This window comes from Oncorhynchus nerka, linkage group LG14 (genome assembly GCF_034236695.1).
Source record: "Oncorhynchus nerka isolate Pitt River linkage group LG14, Oner_Uvic_2.0, whole genome shotgun sequence".
NCBI lineage: Eukaryota > Metazoa > Chordata > Actinopteri > Salmoniformes > Salmonidae > Oncorhynchus > Oncorhynchus nerka.
This window is the reverse complement of record NC_088409.1, coordinates 54,282,430-54,301,648: the sequence shown is the minus strand read 5'-3', so window position 1 is coordinate 54,301,648 and position 19,219 is coordinate 54,282,430. Positions and strand designations below refer to the sequence as shown.

At 43.7% G+C, this 19,219-nt stretch overlaps 1 pseudogene; it reads right to left on the bottom strand.

Moving 5' to 3' along the window:
- Positions 1–4,265: 4,265 nt before the first annotated feature.
- LOC115142127 (hepatic and glial cell adhesion molecule-like) lies at positions 4,266–10,049 on the bottom strand (annotated as a pseudogene).
- Positions 10,050–19,219: the final 9,170 nt, after the last annotated feature.

The following is a 19,219-nucleotide window of genomic DNA, read 5'->3' as shown; positions in this document are numbered from 1 at the left end:
CATTCGGAAGTACACATAGAAATACAGTTATTTGGATGGCTCTGCTGTTATTTTAGTTATTTGGATGGCTCTGCTGTTATTTGGATGGCTCTGCTGTTATTTTAGTTATTTGGATGGCTCTGCTGTTATTTGGATGGCTCTGCTGTGTTGTAGCTGCACAATCCACGGTCACAAAGAAACGTGTCTTTATTTCATTTGAAGGCAGCATCCAAAAAGGTGGTTTGAGGTGAAGTGTGACCTTATTGTCCACATGTGGGGTCATCCAACAGCTAGAGCCATAGAGGTGAAAGCAGAGCTGTTTGTCCTCACACACACACACACACACACACACGTACGTTCGCACACGCGCACACACACACACACACACTTCTCCCTCTCCTCAACCCCTCATTGAAAATGAGACTAGCACATGGTTTAGTCAGACAAGTTCAGCAGCAGACAACTTGAAGTGATCTACCAGTCTTCCCATATCCAGTTACTGTAACTCCCCCTTTCAACATCATATTTTCTGCTGTCGCCATTCATTGTAGGCCTACAGTAAGTATATATTGTGATAAAAGTCAATATCAATCAATATTCACTCTGGATTAAGAAATATGCTTATGGCTAAACCAATGGGCTATTCGACCATTTCAAAATCAAATATACATTGCAGTCTAGTCGTCTATTCTCATTCGGGAATCAAACAGCCTTCGAAATTCAACAGAGCCAACCGAGTTCAATCAAGGTTAAGGTTAGCATTAGGGCCAACGATTCACAACACTGACTCACAAGAATGTCTTCATAAAGACATGGGCTTCTATTTGGCAATGCTCATGCTGTCACTGTCCTCCCCCTCTCACTATCTATCCCGCTGTTTGAGAGTAGTGTGTGTGTGTGTGCATGCGTGTGCATGCTTGCACTCCCATATGTGTGTGTGTGTGTGGTACGCTCACACTAGGCAGGGGAAAGCCTATTCCAACCATACAGGTCTGCTATAATTAATTGCCCCGAGGGAGGACTAACAGCCTCTTCCGCCTTGATTCACAGGGACGGATATGCCACTGACTGACTGACTCCTCAACACAACACAGGCCAGATAGAGCCACACGGACATAGCTGCTGTGACCAACCTGTCCCGAAGGTATAATTATAGGCCGCGAAGTACACATCACCTGAGTGGGAGAGGCAGAAAAGGCACACCGAGAGCTCGGACTAATACGGGAGATGAGAGATGGCTCCGTAGATCAAAGACAATGTTCCAGAACAACCAACTCAATCAAACAGAACCACTCTTCTGTATTTGCTTACGATGTTATATTGTGCCAGCCCAGCTCAGTAGCCTCAAGCGTTGTGTGGCCGGAGCCAAATTATATTTACAAATGGAACAGGAACAATTGGGCTGAGGATCAAAACCAGATACGTTTTCAACGCTTATGTAACTTGAGAGAAAGGAGCGTCACACCTTTCCGGGTAATCAGGGAGGCAGAATCAACGCAACAAAGGCGACAAAGTGCAAAGTGCAGTCCGATTTTCATGATAAAAGATGTACAGCTGGAGATCTGAGAGGAAGCCATTAACCTGATAATAAGGATGGAACATGGGCACCAACCAACCTCTCTCTCTCTTTCTCTCTCTCTCTTTCTCTCTCTTGCTCCCGCTCTCTCTCCCTTTATCTCCTTCTCCTCATCCCTCTCTTTCTCTCTTGCTCCCCCCACCTCTCTCCCTCTATCTCCTACTCTCACACTTTATCCTCACTCACTCACTCACTCACTCACTCACTCACTCACTCACTCACTCACTCACTCACTCACTCACTCACTCACTCACTCACTCACTCACTCTTTCTCTCTCTCTCTCACTTACTCTCTCTTTCTCTCTCTCTCTCACTTACTCTCTCTCTTTCTCTCTCTCTCTCTCTCCCTCAGACCCCAACACAGCTCAGAAATATTGAACACTGCTCAGAAGCTCCTTTTATCTCCTTTCTCTGTCCTTTCTCCACATCCTTCATGTTTTGTGTCCTCATGTCTGGGAGGATGAAAGACTCTTATTTACCTATTCTTCCTATTTGTCCTCCTCTGTAGCTATTGGATACATCAAGCACAGATACTGTCCTGTAGGTAAATCAGGGGTATCTTACTGCCTTAGGGCCATTTCTATAAAGAGGAGGGACATCTGTCAAACAACAATAATATCAATGGCAACAACAACAACAATACACATGTACAATGGTACGAAGTCACCTAACAATTAAAGTTAATGACACATTGCATAAAGACATTACATAAATACTATTAACTTTTAAGTCACAATTTTTCACTGAATTGTTATTTGCCCAGAATCTTTGTCGCTAATCAGAGACTAGCGTAAAGAGCATAATGGGGGCATAATCAGATGGAGGGCTTCTTTAATGGTCCTTGTGCTGGGGAGACTACTGGACACCTTTGCTATAGGTGAACTGGTCGAGAGCCTTCTACAAGGCTCTGGTCAGGCCTACTGTTTGTCCACCAACAGAGCAATATAAAAGCTGTGGTCTTCACACGAGAAGCCTCTATGGAAGTAGCAGACCAAAGTTATTTCTGAGCTTGAAACACACCTCTATGGTACTGCATTTGCCTTGTGGTCCAAACTAAATATGTAGTGGAGGCATCCAAATGTCTTATACCGTTGTAATGGTCTGTTCCTGGGCTTGACGGAGCCATTGACCGCATGTCTGTGCAATTGTGCGCTGTGAAGTTCTGAAGGTAAATCAGCCCCCCCCCCCAAGCGAGAAAAAAAAGAAGTTTAAAAGTACATTTCCTGCAATTTGACCGATTTTGCCATGGGGCGGAGAGAAATTTTAATTTTATAAAAACATGTCATGCAATTCTATTGATTTTGCCATGGGCTAGAGAGATTTTTTGCAGTTTTAAAGCAAATCTTCCGCAGTTCTACACATTTTGCCATGGAGCAGCGAGAATATTTTGCGATTTTATTAGAAATTTCATGCAATTATACAAATTTTGCCATGTGGCAGAGATACATTTTTTCAGTTTTAAAGCTAATTTTCTGCAATTCTACAAATGTTGCCATGGCTTGGAGAAAACGTTTTTCAGTTTTAAAGCTAATTTCCGGTAATCTACACATTTTGGTATGACTTAGGCCATGTTAATGATACAGTATCTGAGGGAGAGTGAATAATTGAAATTAATGGGGGCGCCCTGCATGCCCGGTTGATATTCGGCCATGACTACCACAAGTTTAGATACCTGGCTAGACTAACTGAGGCTAATTAAGTGACTGTCAGTGACTGACAAAACAACGAGACTGCTCGTTCACAACCAAATTTCAAACTTACATCTTGTGTATTCTACTATTATAACTCTCAACAGTAAGTTGAGACCCAGACTGAGTTCCTAAAATAATATCTTATGTCGCTTATGCCTGGAAGCCGGCCCTGAGGTTAGCATGCTCCACCTGTAGGTCTTTTCAGCTGGGGCCTCAACCTTCATCTCAACCTCTGAAAGCACTTTAGACCACTATTCAAACTCAATCTACCAGTTAGTGTTCTGTAGCCTTTTAGTGTTGGAGTGCAGGTCTCCATTTTAAACCCAGTGATTGACCCAGGGGTCTCATCAGTTTGATTAGAAGTATCCACCCCGTAACAGTCAAGAGTGCTGGTCTATGATTAGAGATATACCGGTAGGGTAGGCCCTCTGTATAATCACAGACCTCGTCATCCCGGTCATGAACAATTTTTACTCTGGCCCAAGGCTGTGTTACAGACTATGAAATCAAATGCAAATTTGAATGGGATAGTTGGCAAAAACAACATAGGTTACTACGGTAATCACTGTGTTCTGTGTGTGAAATTCCCTACTGCTTAGATATACTACAGCTAAATGCATTTGAGAGAGCATACATTCAAGCTATCTCATCTATAGAAGGTATGTGGGTGGCTGGGGGGGTGGGTTGTATCTTGTAAAATGTATTAGGGATTTGTAACTGTGTTTGTGTGTATTGTGTTTTTTCTTAGATGTTGTAGTTTTTCAACATTTTGTTATTTTTTTTACATTTCTTAAGGACATTTGGAAAAATAGCCCTTTGTTGGCTGAAAGAGATCCTAATAAAATCAAACCTTCCGCTTGTTGCAAGACAGAAAACTGACCTTGGGCATCACCTACTGGACACATGAAGGACTTGCAGACTGGCAAGCAGCTAGTATTGAAAATAAATAACAGTTTTTATGGTGTTGAACAGGTAAAAGTAAAACTATTTTATGGTATTTTCCAACATAGCATTTATTGTTTGATTTTTGAGGTTATAAAATGGCATACTTCATTTTGAAACATGGACTAGAAAGACGGTTTTAGGATGAAATGTTATTTAAAAAAAATATTTGGAGGTAAAAGGTCCCCAAAACAATTCTAAGAACATCACATACACTATTGACATATGTACATAATGAGTCCAAGGCTTAGGATGGCTGTTTCTTTGCAACCCCCTTCCCCATTACCTCTACTGGAAGTAGCAAATCAAACAAATTGCACTCCACGCATTATCATTACCTTAACTTTCAAGTAATAACATATCCAGATCCCAGTGTAAATTGACTGTGTCCACTTACATCACCCTTGCTCCTTACCATGTGGCAACTGCCATACATTGCTTGCCCCCCAAAAATGATTGGTGGATACTGTACTAGAAAGGTGTGTGAAGATGTTACATGAGTTCATCAGAATAGCCACGGGGGTTAGCCTGGTCCCAGATCTGTATGTGTTCTGACTATCATCGTCACCACAGCAGAGAGGAGTTGGCTAAAGCACAAAGTGATCTAGAGTCAGGCTACATGGAGGTCATTGATCCAAGTTGATTCACACCTGAAACAATCTCACAGCGGCGTTGTGCAGTATGAACGATGTTTCATGTTTTTAAACCTTGGTGGGGAAAATGAACAACGTATCCAGGGGTATAGGAAAACCATGATCAGAGCAGTTGATCCTGGTGTAACAAATATCTTTACACCAAAACTCAACTAAACAGACAAGATAATGCACACATGTCCATGGATAGATGTGGATGAATTCTACAGGTGAAGCAGTGTCAGGTGAGTGGGGGTGGTCATTCAGACATTAATCCTGGTCGTCGGCCTCTGGGGTGGCCGGGGCTCCTCTGTCTGTCGATTGGAGGGGATGCCCACAGGAGGGCAAAGTTTATGCCCAGAGCTCTGGACATGTGGAGGTGAACCAGGCGGTGGAGTTGAGGGCATGACAGGTGGCTGGCCAGGGGGCCTGAGTGGGGTGGTAGGGGGCGAGGGCACAGGGGTATGGGGATATTTTCGGACAGGCCGGGTGGGTGACTCGGGTGAGTGGGAGGACAGTGGGAGGGGGCTGGGGTAACCGGGCGGGGCGAGGACTGAGAGGCTGATGGAGTTGGCTGAATACTCGTCCTCACTTTTGAGACTGTCCTGGAACAACAACAATATATTTAAGCAGAAAAGACGGGAAAACTAGCAACATTCTTTAAAATAATCAAGTCTTTGTAAATTGAAAAATCTGTGACTTACATCTTCATTGAGAACGTAAAGAGCCATTGGGCTCCTACGGCCAGGTGTTCCATGGGCTATTGTTGTTGGCACCACATCAACTGCAAATGAAAAAATGTGTGAAACAACTGCACAAACTGAGTGTAGGACTACTCTGCAAAAAAATGTGTACTGACTATAACTTTGCCATGAAATCTGTCCATCTAAAAAGGTTTGCGTTCAAATATCTGAAATAGGAAGAATGAATAAATTAACTAAATAATTAGCGTGGGGAACAAAGAAAACCACACATTCAAAAAGCACCTGACTGCCAAAAGCTCACGTCCCTCTCTCCCCTTACCCTCGTGACTGACGTCACTCCTGACGTCACTCCGCTCTACATATACCGGAGATCTCTGCAACGCGGCTGCCATGGCAGCCCGCCGCTTCTTCCTTAACCCCAACGAGAGACAAATAGGAGATGAGCGTTTCGCATGTATACTTGTGTAGTGCCCATTTACATTCAGTTTCTGTTTCCTTCAAGAACATGTAAGCCCAATTGTTTTTAAAATTACTCCATACAGTGTAAATCTAGCCATTGACAATGACTATAGGAGTAGGCTATACAGCACAAACAGCTCTGGCACCAGGCTAGTGAGACACCGTTATCATTGCATTGTAGACAAGAGCGATAGAATCCATCCCAGACGATACAAGCAGTGTCAGAACCTTAGTGTAACATTGGACGCAGAGTAGAGAGCAGGGCCAGGGCATTAAGATTCTAGCCGCCTGCTCCTTGCCTAGTGCTTAGTTCTGGTTCCCGAAACATATCAAAGCAAATAGGGAGATGGAGGCACAATGTGGAGCTCTTACTTTCTGGATGGCTTCCAGCAGGCGCACACTGTCACCAGGGTGATGAGGAGGAAAATGCCCCCGGTGGTGAGGATGATATACAGGGAACTCCGTCCTAGCAAAGGAAGGAATCCTATGGTCAACAGAGTAGTCCTTTCTCAAACACTGCAAGCACTTCACCACTGTCCAAGCGAAGAGTCCTCTCAGACTAGACAAAGATGTCACCTCTAGGCTCTGGAAATTAGCTACACTCTCCTCTTTCTCTACTATAGGGCTCTCTTTACGCACTCCACTTTAGAACTGTTAGTGGAGGCCCAAATAACATCAAATAAAATGGAAGCATTGCAGAATGAGTTAAAATGCTAGGTTCTCCTAGCCTGGTACTGGACTAGACAGCACAAACAGATCTGGAACCAAGCTAAGGATTTTCAGCACTAGCTGTGCCAGCCAAGTCTGCGTGTGAAAGTGGCTGCTTTGAGGCTTTGTACAGGGCTGTATGTATGGAGAGAATATAGGACCCTCACTGGGCTAGCTGATATTTCGTCACACTACGATAACATCCCAAATGGCACCATATTCCCTATATAGTGCACTACTTTGGATCATGGTCAAAAGTAGTGCACTACAAATGGAATAGGGTACCATTTGGTACACATGCCTTTTCCCTGTAAGGCCAATAATGAAGTAAGGATTAGTGTGCTCCACTGGGGCAAGACCTCAGCTCCTGGACATCATAAATAACTTGCTTTTCACTGGTCTGGTCCGGTCGGTCGGTTGGTCAATTTAGTTTCTTCAGAATTAACTTGTATCTCAACCTTTCTCTGACAGGTACATGCTGAAGCAATCAATATAAATATGCTTGCTAAGGAGCAAGTACTACATCTGTGGTTCTACTTACTGTAGACGGTGAGCTTGACGGGTACACTCCTCATGCTGCTTATTGGGTTCTCCACTGTACAGCTGTAGAAGTCATCGTCTGACATCAGCACCCGGGCGATGGTCAGATACTTCATGTCATGTGACAGGAGCAAGCGTGAGTCATTGGTCAGCACCTTTCCCCCTTTCAGCCAGCCATAGGTGGGCTTGGTGCCATCGCCGTGGGAACAGTGTAAGGTGAAGAGTTCACTCAACTCCAGCACCGAGGAGGCTATCATTTGGACGAAGGGTCTGGACACAGGTACTGTGGGGACAATACACAACAGCATGTCAAATAGATGATCTACAGGAGACATAACCGGTAATCCACTGTTTATATAGTATGGCATTTGCTTATACCAGTACATTTTTGTGAAGAAATAACAAGCTACCTACTCTTTAAAAAGTAGGCCTTCGAAATAACTTATAAAGGTATAAGATATACTAAGATATAAGATATACTTTGTTTAAAGTATGGACACACTTTTTAGCCTTGCACCTCAGTCTGGGATAGCATCATGTGATGTAAATTCACTAAGGCCAATAGTTGGACTGTTTATTTGATGTCAGCCTGAGCAGTATTGTAAACACAATCTCAATTATTGAAATAAACTAAATATGCCATTTAGCAGAAACTTTTATCCAAAGCGACTTACGCGTGCCTAAATCTTTTACATACTGTGTGTATGGGTGATCCTGGGAATCTATAACCCACTATCCTGGCGTTGCAAGCGCCATGCTCTACCAAATGAGCTACAGAGGAAACTTTCCTACCATCTACGGTGAGGTTGATGTTGCGCTCCGCAGTGAAGGGATCGTCTGTGATGGAGATCTCCACTTCATAGGCCCCCTCGTCAGACAGCTGCAGGTTGTGGAGGAGCAAGGTGCCGTTCTCAAACACCATGATGCGGTCCCTGTACTCGGGCCGCAGATTCCCGATGATGCTGGTGCCTATGGACTGGACTACGGTGATGGGCTGCTGCTTGTCCCTCTTCAGCTGCCACTTGATGACCGGTTGGTCAGAGCTAGTGCTGGTGTAGCTGACGGAGAGGAGGGCCTCTCCACCCAACGTGCCTCGGACCAGATGAGCCTGACTGGTGATGTTGACGCCGGCCACTCTGACTGCATGGACACAGTCCAACACAAGATGTTCAGTGAACACTGTGGCAGACTATACAGTGCAGGATATAGTGATCACGTGTAAGTGGTTCATTACTCTAAGCAGAGTGATCTACTCTAGTATAAGGTCCTAATAACGAGTCTGGAACTTTCTGATGTTTTGTATTTTGTCTTTATATGCCATTCACAGATATACAGTATTAAATAAAGTCAGATATGGGTCTAAAGTTTCCACTCCAATCCCTAAATGAGTCCAGAAGTAGACTTTTCAAATCAAGACTACTCAAAATCCAGTTAAATCTACAAGTGAAAACAGCGCCCTCAAACGTCCTCATTATTACCGCAATCAATCATTCAGTGAAAATTCAATAACGGGTAAGGACCTCTCCAAACAAGCCCAACGTATTTCACCTGTTTTGATTTGTGCACCATTAATGGATCCCCCTTCAGCATACAGGAGGATGGCTTACAACATAACTCGCATATCCTTCCTTAGAGTCTAGTCTTGCCCTGGAAACCACACACAGTAATGCCATTATACTCACAGCGGAGTTTCCTATAAGTCACCACATCCTTGACCACATGTAGCCATAGGCTAGAGCCACTGATGGGCACTGTACCTAATGGATGGGCTGTTGCATGCCATGCTGGGGCAATAGAGAGAGAGAGAGAGAGCGTCTGGCACCGACCCTCCTCGGCCACAGCTCTGCTCCCTGTAGCGTGTCTGCATGGCATCGCTCGATCGCCGTGGCAACAATTTTCAGCCTGAAGGAGGTTGCCGGGAGAGGCAGACAAAGGCCAGGATTGTTGGCCTGATTTCCTCCCTCCCGTGGTATAAAAAGCCACTGGGAGAGACATGCTCTTTGTGATTGTAGAAGCAGGAGACACAAGGGTTCAGTGATTCTGCTAATAGTGGATGGTCACAATGACACAACAGACAGCCACACAGCAGAAGCAGGCTGAGCCAGGCTCCTAATGCAGAGACACCACCACCACCTCCACTGCTGCTTGGGCTCCAACTCCAAGACCCCCAAAGCCTCTTCTCGTAATATAATAATTGTTAACCTATACCTCCAATAACAGCTCACCCGGGTTCCTTTTACTACAGCTGTATGGCTCAATAGACCTGTGGCTTGGAGCTAATCTACACAGAGGGTACACCAGAACAAAACCATTCTCACTGCCTGGGCCAATGAAATATGTTGTATAGCACTTAGCCTACTTTAACATAGTATTTCATTAATTGATCAAGTACATAACGGAATAATGGTTACAGCCAAATTCTGTATAACAAAACAAATGTGAAACAACCTGTGAATTGAAATAAGAAAGCTATGTAAATCTCAAATATCTACACTATTACCTGACTACTATGTGATAAACATATTTGCCAATATAGTCACATATCTATTCATTCAAACTACTCTGACTTTAAACTTATTTCCTGACTCAGCCACTAGTTCTTTTCCACATTGTGTTTCCCAAAAAAGCAAGTCGTAAAGTTTGAAAGCCTCTTCTCGTAATACAATAATACACTTACCTGCCTGGAAAAAAAGGAGTAGGCCGAAGAGTGAAAATAGTGAAGGAATAGCTGTTTCTTCTTTCAAGGAAGTCTTCCTCCTCTCCCCCTTCATCTTGGGTAAAGCGCTGAGTCCCTCTCCCACCCAATGAGCATGATTTGTCCACTCCAGGCACGTCCTTGAGAATGCACAAGACTGCAAAACTGGGCTCAGTTGCCTGCCTGCTCTTAACCACAGCACTCAGGATCCCAGCATGAACAAAAGCACTGAGTGTGTGTGTGTGTGTGTATCCTCAGCTTTCTTAGACATAGATAAATAAGCTCCGTTGTTTTATTTATTATGGTGGGTGGCCGAAGAACATAGCTACATTTCATTGTTGCTCTTTTCTGTACTGCAAATTGTATGGCTGTCAAATTTGCTATTACCAATGACGAGTTCACATATTTCAAGCATATGTATATGGTTTCAATAGATTTCAAAATATAGTGCAATAGAAAACAAGGGTATTCAGTAACAGTACCTTGATTGTCCTTCCTACAGTGCTGCTCAGAATTGTTCAATAAACCAAAGGCTTTATAAAAGGACCGAAATCATAGAAACAGAATGACTGCTCTTAAAAAACAACTAACCCCTCTCCCCACCCCCTGCCATCCCCCCTCCAGACTCACACTCTAAATGAGAGCAACACTGATTATGTATTAGTCCACACAAACTGTGTTGCAACTAAAAACAAGTTATTCTTTTTGGACAAATTTAGGTTAGTCCCTCCCTGTTATGGCCTGTTTGCTTCCATTTGGTTCTTAGTTAATACACCGCATATGTAAGAGGGAAGAGAAGTATGGGAAGTACTCAAAAAAACAAACATGCTATGTGTTCCCAGTGTGGCCGCTAGGTGGTGCAATAAGAACAGAAAATCAATGATCATTGCAGAAATAATACACTGGAGATATGAACAATAAAGGACACATTACGATAGATGTTGTTATAACATGTTTTGATATTTCTGATCATCTTATCATTGTAACAATACCTGCCATTCAGCTTCTTGTTGCAGCATGTACAATGCCGTTCAGACAAGTAAAAAGTAAGTTCTCTCTCTGACACTATACAGTGCCTTCTGAAAGTATTCACACCCCTTGACTTTTTCCACATTTTGTTGTTACAGCCTGAATTTAAATGGTTTAAATTGAAATGTTTTGTCACTGGCCTACACATAATACCCCATATTGTCAAAGTGGAATTAAAATCATAAAAAAATCAAGTGATGGAATGTCTTGAGTCAATAAGTATTCAACCACTTTATTATGGCAAGCCTAAAATAAGGTAAGGAGTACACGTTTTATTAACAAGTCACATAATAAGTTGCATGGACTCACTGTCTGCAATAATAGTGTTTAACATATTATTTTAATGACTGCGTCATCTCTGTACACCACACATACAATTATCTGTAAGGTTCCTCAGTCGAGCAGTGGATTTCAAACACAGATTGAACAACAAAGACCAGGGAGGTTTTCCAATCTCTCACAAAGAAGGGCACCTATTGGTAGATGGGCAAAAAGAGAATGAAAAGCAGACATGCAATATCCCTTTGGATGGTGTATCATTACACCCAATCACTACACAGATGCAGGCTTCCTTCCTAACTCAGTTGCCGGAGAGGAAGGAAACCACTCAGGGATTTCACCATGAGGCCAATGGTGACTTTAAAACAGTTACATAGTTGAATGGCTGTGATAGGAGAAAACTGAGGTTGGATCAACAGCATTGTAGTTACTCCACTATACTAACCTAATTGACAGAGTGAAAAGAAGGAAGCTTGTACAGAATCAAAATATTCCAAAACATGCATCCTGTTTCCAACAAGGCACTAAAGTAATACTGCAAAGAGTGTGGCAAAGCAATTCACTTTTTGCCCTGAATGCAAAATGTTATGTTTGGGGCAAATCCAATACAACACATTACCGAGTAGCATTCTTCACATTTTAGAGCACGGCGTTGGCTGCATAATATGGGTATGCATGTAATCGTTAAGGACGGGGGAGTTTTTCAGGATAAAAAGTAAATGGAATGGAGCTAAGCACAGGCAAAATCCTTGAGGAAGAACTGGTTCAGTCTGTTTTCCACCAGACAGACACTGGGAGATTAATTTCCCTTTCAGCAATAACCTAAAACACAAGGCCAAATCTCCACTGGAGTTGCTTACCAAGAAGACAGTGAATGTTCCTGAGTGGCCGAGTTATAGTTTTGACTGAAATCTGCTTGAAAATCTATTGCAAGACCTGAAAATGGTTGTCCAGCAATGAGCAACAACCAATTTGACAGAGTTTGAAGAATTTTGAAAATAATAAGAGGGAAAATGTTGTACAATCCAGGTGGATAGCTCTAAGAGACTTACCCAGAAAGAATCACAGCTGTAATCGCTGGCAAAGGTGATTCTAAAATGTATTGTCTCAGGGGGTTGAATACTTATCTAATCAAGATGTATTAGTGTTTTCTTTTTCATATATATATATATATATATATATATATATATTTTTTTTAAATGTCTTCCACTTTGGCAGATTACAAAAATGGACAATTACATCTATTATTGTTGTAGGGGCTCCCGAGTGGCGCAGCGATCTAACGCACTGCATCTCTTTAAGGTTCTGTATTTATTTTCTTCATCAATCTTGTGTTCTGTTTCGTTGTGTTCTTGAACATAACTCTGTTTCTTTTTTTTTCTTTTTACCCCTTTTTCTCCCCAGTTTTGTGGTATCCAATTGTTTTAGTAGCTACTATCTTGTCTCATCGCTACAACTCCCGTACGGGCTCGGGAGAGACGAAACCAAGCCGCACTGCTTCTTAACACAGCGCGCATCCAACCCGGAAGCCAGCCGCACCAATGTGTCGGAGGAAACACCGTTTAGCGCGCACTGCGCCCGGCCAGCCACAGGAGTCGCCGGTGCGCGATGAGACAAGGACATCCCTACCGGCCAAGCCCTCCCTAACCCAGACGACGCTAGGCCAATTGTGCGTGGCCCCACGGACCTCCCGGTCGCGGCCTGTTACGACAGAGCCTGGGCGCGAACCCAGAGTCTCTGATGGCACAGCTGGCGCTGCAGTACAGCGCCCTTAACCACAGCGCCACATAACCCTGTTTCTTTGTGTTCTTGAACACAGTCCTGACTTTCATTTTTGTTCATTGATTTTACCTGTGTTAGTTACTCACCTGGTTTCATCAGATCCTTATTTAGTTCAGCTCATTATGTTTGTGCCTTTGTGAGGTATTGTTAGTTTTGACTCTACTAAGCCTTTACCCAGCTCATTTGTGAGAACCAGTTATAGCCTTCAGCCCTAGTTTTGATTTACCTGCCTGTTTGCCTACCTGTGTGTGACCATTGCCTGCCTGTGACCACAGCTCCTGCCTTCTGCGAAGGCGAAATAAACACCTGCCGCGCTCTGCGTGTGAATCTACACCTTTTTCTCCCTGAGTATTCATTTCAATCTCAGTGCTGGAAGCGTTACTACAGACCTTGGTCCGATTCCAGACTGTGTCACAGCCGGCCGCGATTGGGAGTCCCGTAGTGCGGCATACAATTGGCCCAGCGTCGTCTGCGTTAGAGTTTGGCTGGGGTAGGCCGTAATTGGAGGAATAAGTGATATAAGCGGACACTTAGGGCCTCCGGCCGTTTACTTTATAAAACATTTTACTTACTGTTGAGAGTTAAAATAATAGAATACACAAGGTGTAAGTTTGAAATTTGGTTTTGCATCAGCAGTTTTTCTGGAGTTTTTCCAGTCACTAAGAGTCACTCAATTATCCATGTCAGCTAAAATGTTATTGATTGTTAAGTTAATCTAGCTAATTATCTAAACTTGCAATCATGGCCGAATACCGACCGAATGCCCAGGGGCCCTGACCTACAGGGGGCCCCCATTGATTTTGTTATTCACTCTCACTCAGATGTCATTAGCATGGCATACGTCATGGCAAAATGTGTAGAATTGCAGGAAATTTGCTTTAAAACTGAAAAAATGTCTCACCACCCCATGGCAAAATGTATAGAATTGCAGGAAATTAGCTTTAAAACTGCAAAAAAAGTATCTGCCCCATGGCAAAATGAGTAGAATTGCATGACATTTGTTATAAAATTGCTAAATGTTCTCTTCGCCCCGTGTCAAAATGAGTAGAATTTCAGAAAACTTGCTGTATATCTACAAAAATGTCTCTCTGCCCCATGGCAAAATAAGTATAATTGCAGGAAATTAATTTTAAAACGTGAATTTCTCTCTCCACAGTCAAGAAGGGGGCCACTACATTTTTTTTGCCTGCTTCGGGGGCAGGGGGAGGGTCTTAGGACCGCTCCCTGAGTGGAACTCTCCCGTGGACCCCGTATTTAAACTCCTCTGTAGTAAGCCATCAAAGCCTGGAGGCATGAGACACACACTCTGAGACTCTGTCTTGCTCTGCCCTCTGTTCCCTGGGTTAAAGCACCTCTCCCTCTCATCTTCCAACGGCTCCTAAATCAAGGGAAACACTTGCTGTAAATATAAAACAGAGAGTATAAGGGGCCCTCTTCTGCTCATGTATGAGACACACTGTCACAATAGAGAGAAGACACACAGCAAGTCTCTGTCGACCAGACTGTTATTAAGTCGGAGACTGGATGTGCACTTGGAATCCTTTTCAAAGGCTGCTTTTACACAAACAGATTAATTCTGATTTGTTGTCTAATCATTGGAAAAAGAGCTGATCTGTTTGGTCAAAAGACCAGTTAGTGGAAAAAGATCAGAATTAGGTTGCCTGTGTACAGTCGTGGCCAAAAAGTTTGAAAATGACAAATATTAATTTTCAGTCTGCTGCCTCAGTTTGTAGGATGGCAATTTGCATATACTCCAGAATGTTATCAAGAGTGATCAGATCAAATCAAATCAAATCAAATTTTATTTGTCACATACACATGGTTAGCAGATGTTAATGCGAGTGTAGCGAAATGCTTGTGCTTCTAGTTCCGACAATGCAGTGATAACCAACAAGTAATCTAACTAACAATTCCAAAACTACTGTCTTATACACAGTGTAAGGGGATAAGGAATATGTACATAAGGATATATGAATGAGTGATGGTACAGAGCAGCATACAGTAGATGGTATCGAGTACAGTATATACATATGAGATGAGTATGTAGACAAAGTAAACAAAGTGGCGTAGTTAAAGTGGCTAGTGACATAAGAATGCAGTCGATGATCTAGAGTACAGTATATACATATGCATATGAGATGAATAATGTAGGGTAAGTAACATTATATAAGGTAGCATTGTTTAAAGTGGCTAGTGATATATTTACATCATTTCCCATCAATTCCCATTATTAAAGTGGCTGGAGTTGGGTCAGTGTCAATGACAGTGTGTTGGCAGCAGCCACTCAATGTTAGTGATTGCTGTTTAACAGTCTGATGGCCTTGAGATAGAAGCTGTTTTTCAGTCTCTCGGTCCCAGCTTTGATGCACCTGTACTGACCTCGCCTTCTGGATGATAGCGGGGTGAACAGGCAGTGGTTCGGGTGGTTGATGTCCTTGATGATCTTTATGGCCTTCCTGTAACATCGGGTGGTGTAGGTGTCCTGGAGGGCAGGTAGTTTGCCCCCGGTGATGCGTTGTGCAGACCTCACTACCCTCTGGAGAGCCTTACGGTTGAGGGCGGAGCAGTTGCCGTACCAGGCGGTGATACAGCCCGCCAGGATGCTCTCGATTGTGCATCTGTAGAAGTTTGTGAGTGCTTTTGGTGACAAGCCGAATTTCTTCAGCCTCCTGAGGTTGAAGAGGCGCTGCTGCGCCTTCTTCACGACGCTGTCAGTGTGAGTGGACCAATTCAGTTTGTCTGTGATGTGTATGCCGAGGAACTTAAAACTTGCTACCCTCTCCACTACTGATCCATCGATGTGGATAGGGGGTGTTCCCTCTGCTGTTTCCTGAAGTCCACAATCATCTCCTTAGTTTTGTTGACGTTGAGTGTGAGGTTATTTTCCTGACACCACACTCCGAGGGCCCTCACCTCCTCCCTGTAGGCCGTCTCGTCGTTGTTGGTAATCAAGCCTACCACTGTTGTGTCGTCCGCAAACTTGATGATTGAGTTGAGGCGTGCATGGCCACGCAGTCGTGGGTGAACAGGGAGTACAGGAGAGGGCTCAGAACGCACCCTTGTGGGGCCCCGTGTTGAGGATCAGCGGGGAGGAGATGTTGTTGCCTACCCTCACCACCTGTGGGCGGCCCGTCAGGAAGTCCAGTACCCAGTTGCACAGGGCGGGGTCGAGACCCAGGGTCTCGAGCTTGATGACGAGCTTGGAGGGTACTATGGTATTGAATGCCGAGCTGTAGTCGATGAACAGCATTCTCACATAGGTATTCCTCTTGTCCAGGTGGGTTAGGGCAGTGTGCAGTGTGGTTGAGATTGCATCGTCTGTGGACCTATTTGGGCGGTAAGCAAATTGGAGTGGGTCTAGGGTGTCAGGTAGGGTGGAGGTGATATGGTCCTTGACTAGTCTCTCAAAGCACTTCATGATGACGGAAGTGAGTGCTACGGGGCGGTAGTCGTTTAGCTCAGTTACCTTAGCTTTCTTGGGAACAGGAACAATGGTGGCCCTCTTGAAGCATGTGGGAACAGCAGACTGGTATAGGGATTGATTGAATATGTCCGTAAACACACCGGCCAGCTGGTCTGCGCATGCTCTGAGGGCGCGGCTGGGGATGCCGTCTGGGCCTGCAGCCTTGCGAGGGTTAACACGTTTAAATGTCTTACTCAACTCGGCTGCAGTGAAGGAGAGACCGCATGATGAATTGCAATTAATTGCAAAGTCCCTCTTTGACATGCAAATTAACTGAATCACCAAAAAACATGTCCACTGCATTTCAGCATTGCCACAAAAGGACCAGCTGACATCATGTCAGTGATTCTCTCGTTAACACAGGTGTGAGTGTTGACGAGGACAAGTCTGGAGATCACTCTGTCATGCTGATTGAGTTCGAATAACAGACTGGAAGCTTCAAAAGGAGTGTGGTGCTTGGAATCATTGTTCTTCCTTGGTCAACCATAATTACCTGCAAGGAAACGGGTCCCGTCATCATTGTTTTGTACAAAAAGGGCTTCACAGCCAAGGATAAGATTGCACCTAAATCAACCATTTATCGGATCATCAAGAACTTCATGGAGAGCGGTTCAATTGTTGTGAAGAAGGCTTCAGGGCGCCTAAGAAAGTCCAGCAAGCGCCAGGACTGTCTCCTAAAGTTGACTCAGCTGTGGGATCAGGGCACCACCAGTACAGAGCTTGCTCAGGAATGGCAGCAGGCAGGTGTGAGTGCATCTGCATGCACATTGAAGTGAAGGTTTTTTGAGGATGGCCTGGTGTCAAGAAGGGCAGCAAAGAAGGAAAAACATCAGGGATAGACTGATATTGTAACGGTTTTCTTCCGCTGAAGGAGAGGAGGACCAAAATGCAGCGTGGTTAGTGTTCAACATGTTTAATATAGACGATAACCGAGAACACTACAAAATACAAAACAACAAATGTGAAAACCGAAACAATGACAGAAGACAATCACCCACAAAGTACCCACAGAATATGGCTGCCTAAATATGGTTCCCAATCAGAGACAATGGTAGACAGCTGCCTCTAATTGAGAACCAATCTAGGCAACCATAGACCTATAAATTACCTAGAAAGGAAACAGCCCCATAGACATACAAAAACCCATAGACCCAACAAAACACATAAATCCCCCATGTCACACCCTGACCTAACCAAAATAATAAAGAAAACAAAGATAACTAAGGCCAGGGCGTGACAGATATTCTGAAAAAGGTACAGCGATTAGACTGTTGACGACCAGGGTAAAGTCCTTTTCTCTGATGAATCCCCTTTCCGATTGTTTGGGGCATCTGTAAAAAAGCTTGTCCGGAGAAGACAAGTTGAGTGCTACCATCAGTCCTGTGTCATGCCAACAGTAAAGCATCCTGAGACCATTCATGTGTGGGGTTGCTTCTCAGCCAAGGGAGTGGGCTCACTTACAATTTTGCCTAAGAACACAGCCATGAATAAAGAATGGTACCAACACATCCTCCAAGAGCAACTTCTCCCAACCATCTAGAAACAGTTTGGTGACAAACAATGCCTTTTCCAGCATGATGGAGCACCTTGCCATAAGGCAAACGTGATAAGTAAGGAGCTCGGGGAACAAAACATCAATATTTTGGGTCCATGGCCAGGAAACTCCCCAGACCTTAATCCCATTGAGAACTTGTGGTCAATCCTCAAGAGGCCGGTGGACAAACACAAACCCACAAATTCTGACAAACTCCAAGCATTGATTATGCAAGAATGAGCTGCCATCAGTCAGGATGTGGCCCAGAAGTTAATTGACAGCATGCCAGGGTGGATTTGCAGAGGTCTTGAAAAAGAAGGGTCAACACCGCAAATATTGACTCTTTGCATCAACTTCATGTAATTGTCAATAAAAGCCTTTGACACGTATGAAATGTTTGTACTTATACTTCAGTATTCCATAGTAACATCTGACAAACTTTGTGGAAATTAATATTTGTGTCATTCTCAAAACTTTTGGCCACGACTGTACACGCAACCTTATAGATGCAGTGTGTATGACTCTTGTGATGACAGCAAGGAATAACTTTTTCCCAATGGTATATGTAGGCAAGGCCAATTCCTAGCTCTGATATGGCTAGCCTCCATTAGATCTAATCCTCTCAAATCTACGAATGAATGTAGTTCTTCAGTATTCATGAGCTAGTGTGCATCATGCAGTATCGTTCCTTTTCAGTATGGGCTAAGCGATCCAGTAATCAGTGAAATTCATATTGCATTTCAATCGTACCCCCAATTACCGACAGTTTGGATAACTGTGCTGATCTAGGATCATAATGAATAAGACTATATGGGCAGGAGGGAACATATCCTAGTTCAGCACCTTTACTCTGAGACACTTTATAAATACGAGCCCTGTCCTTAAAGAGTGAGGTCGTAGACATGATGATGATGATGACCGTGATGACCAATAGAACATACAAGTGTCCTCTGCTGTTGAGTTTGACTCACTTCCACCACTAATTGCTGCCCAGGAGAATACAGTGATTGCACTGACAAGCTGTGTGAGGGAACTAAGAGAGCGAATCAATCCGGATGAACATTTAAAACATTTTAAAAATCAGAGTTTCAAACACACAGACTCATTGTTTTCCCCCACAACATTCAACAGCCCTTAAAGGACTATATATCTGTGTAACACAACCACATAGCTGTTTTAAAAAATCTGTTTTACATTCAAAATGAG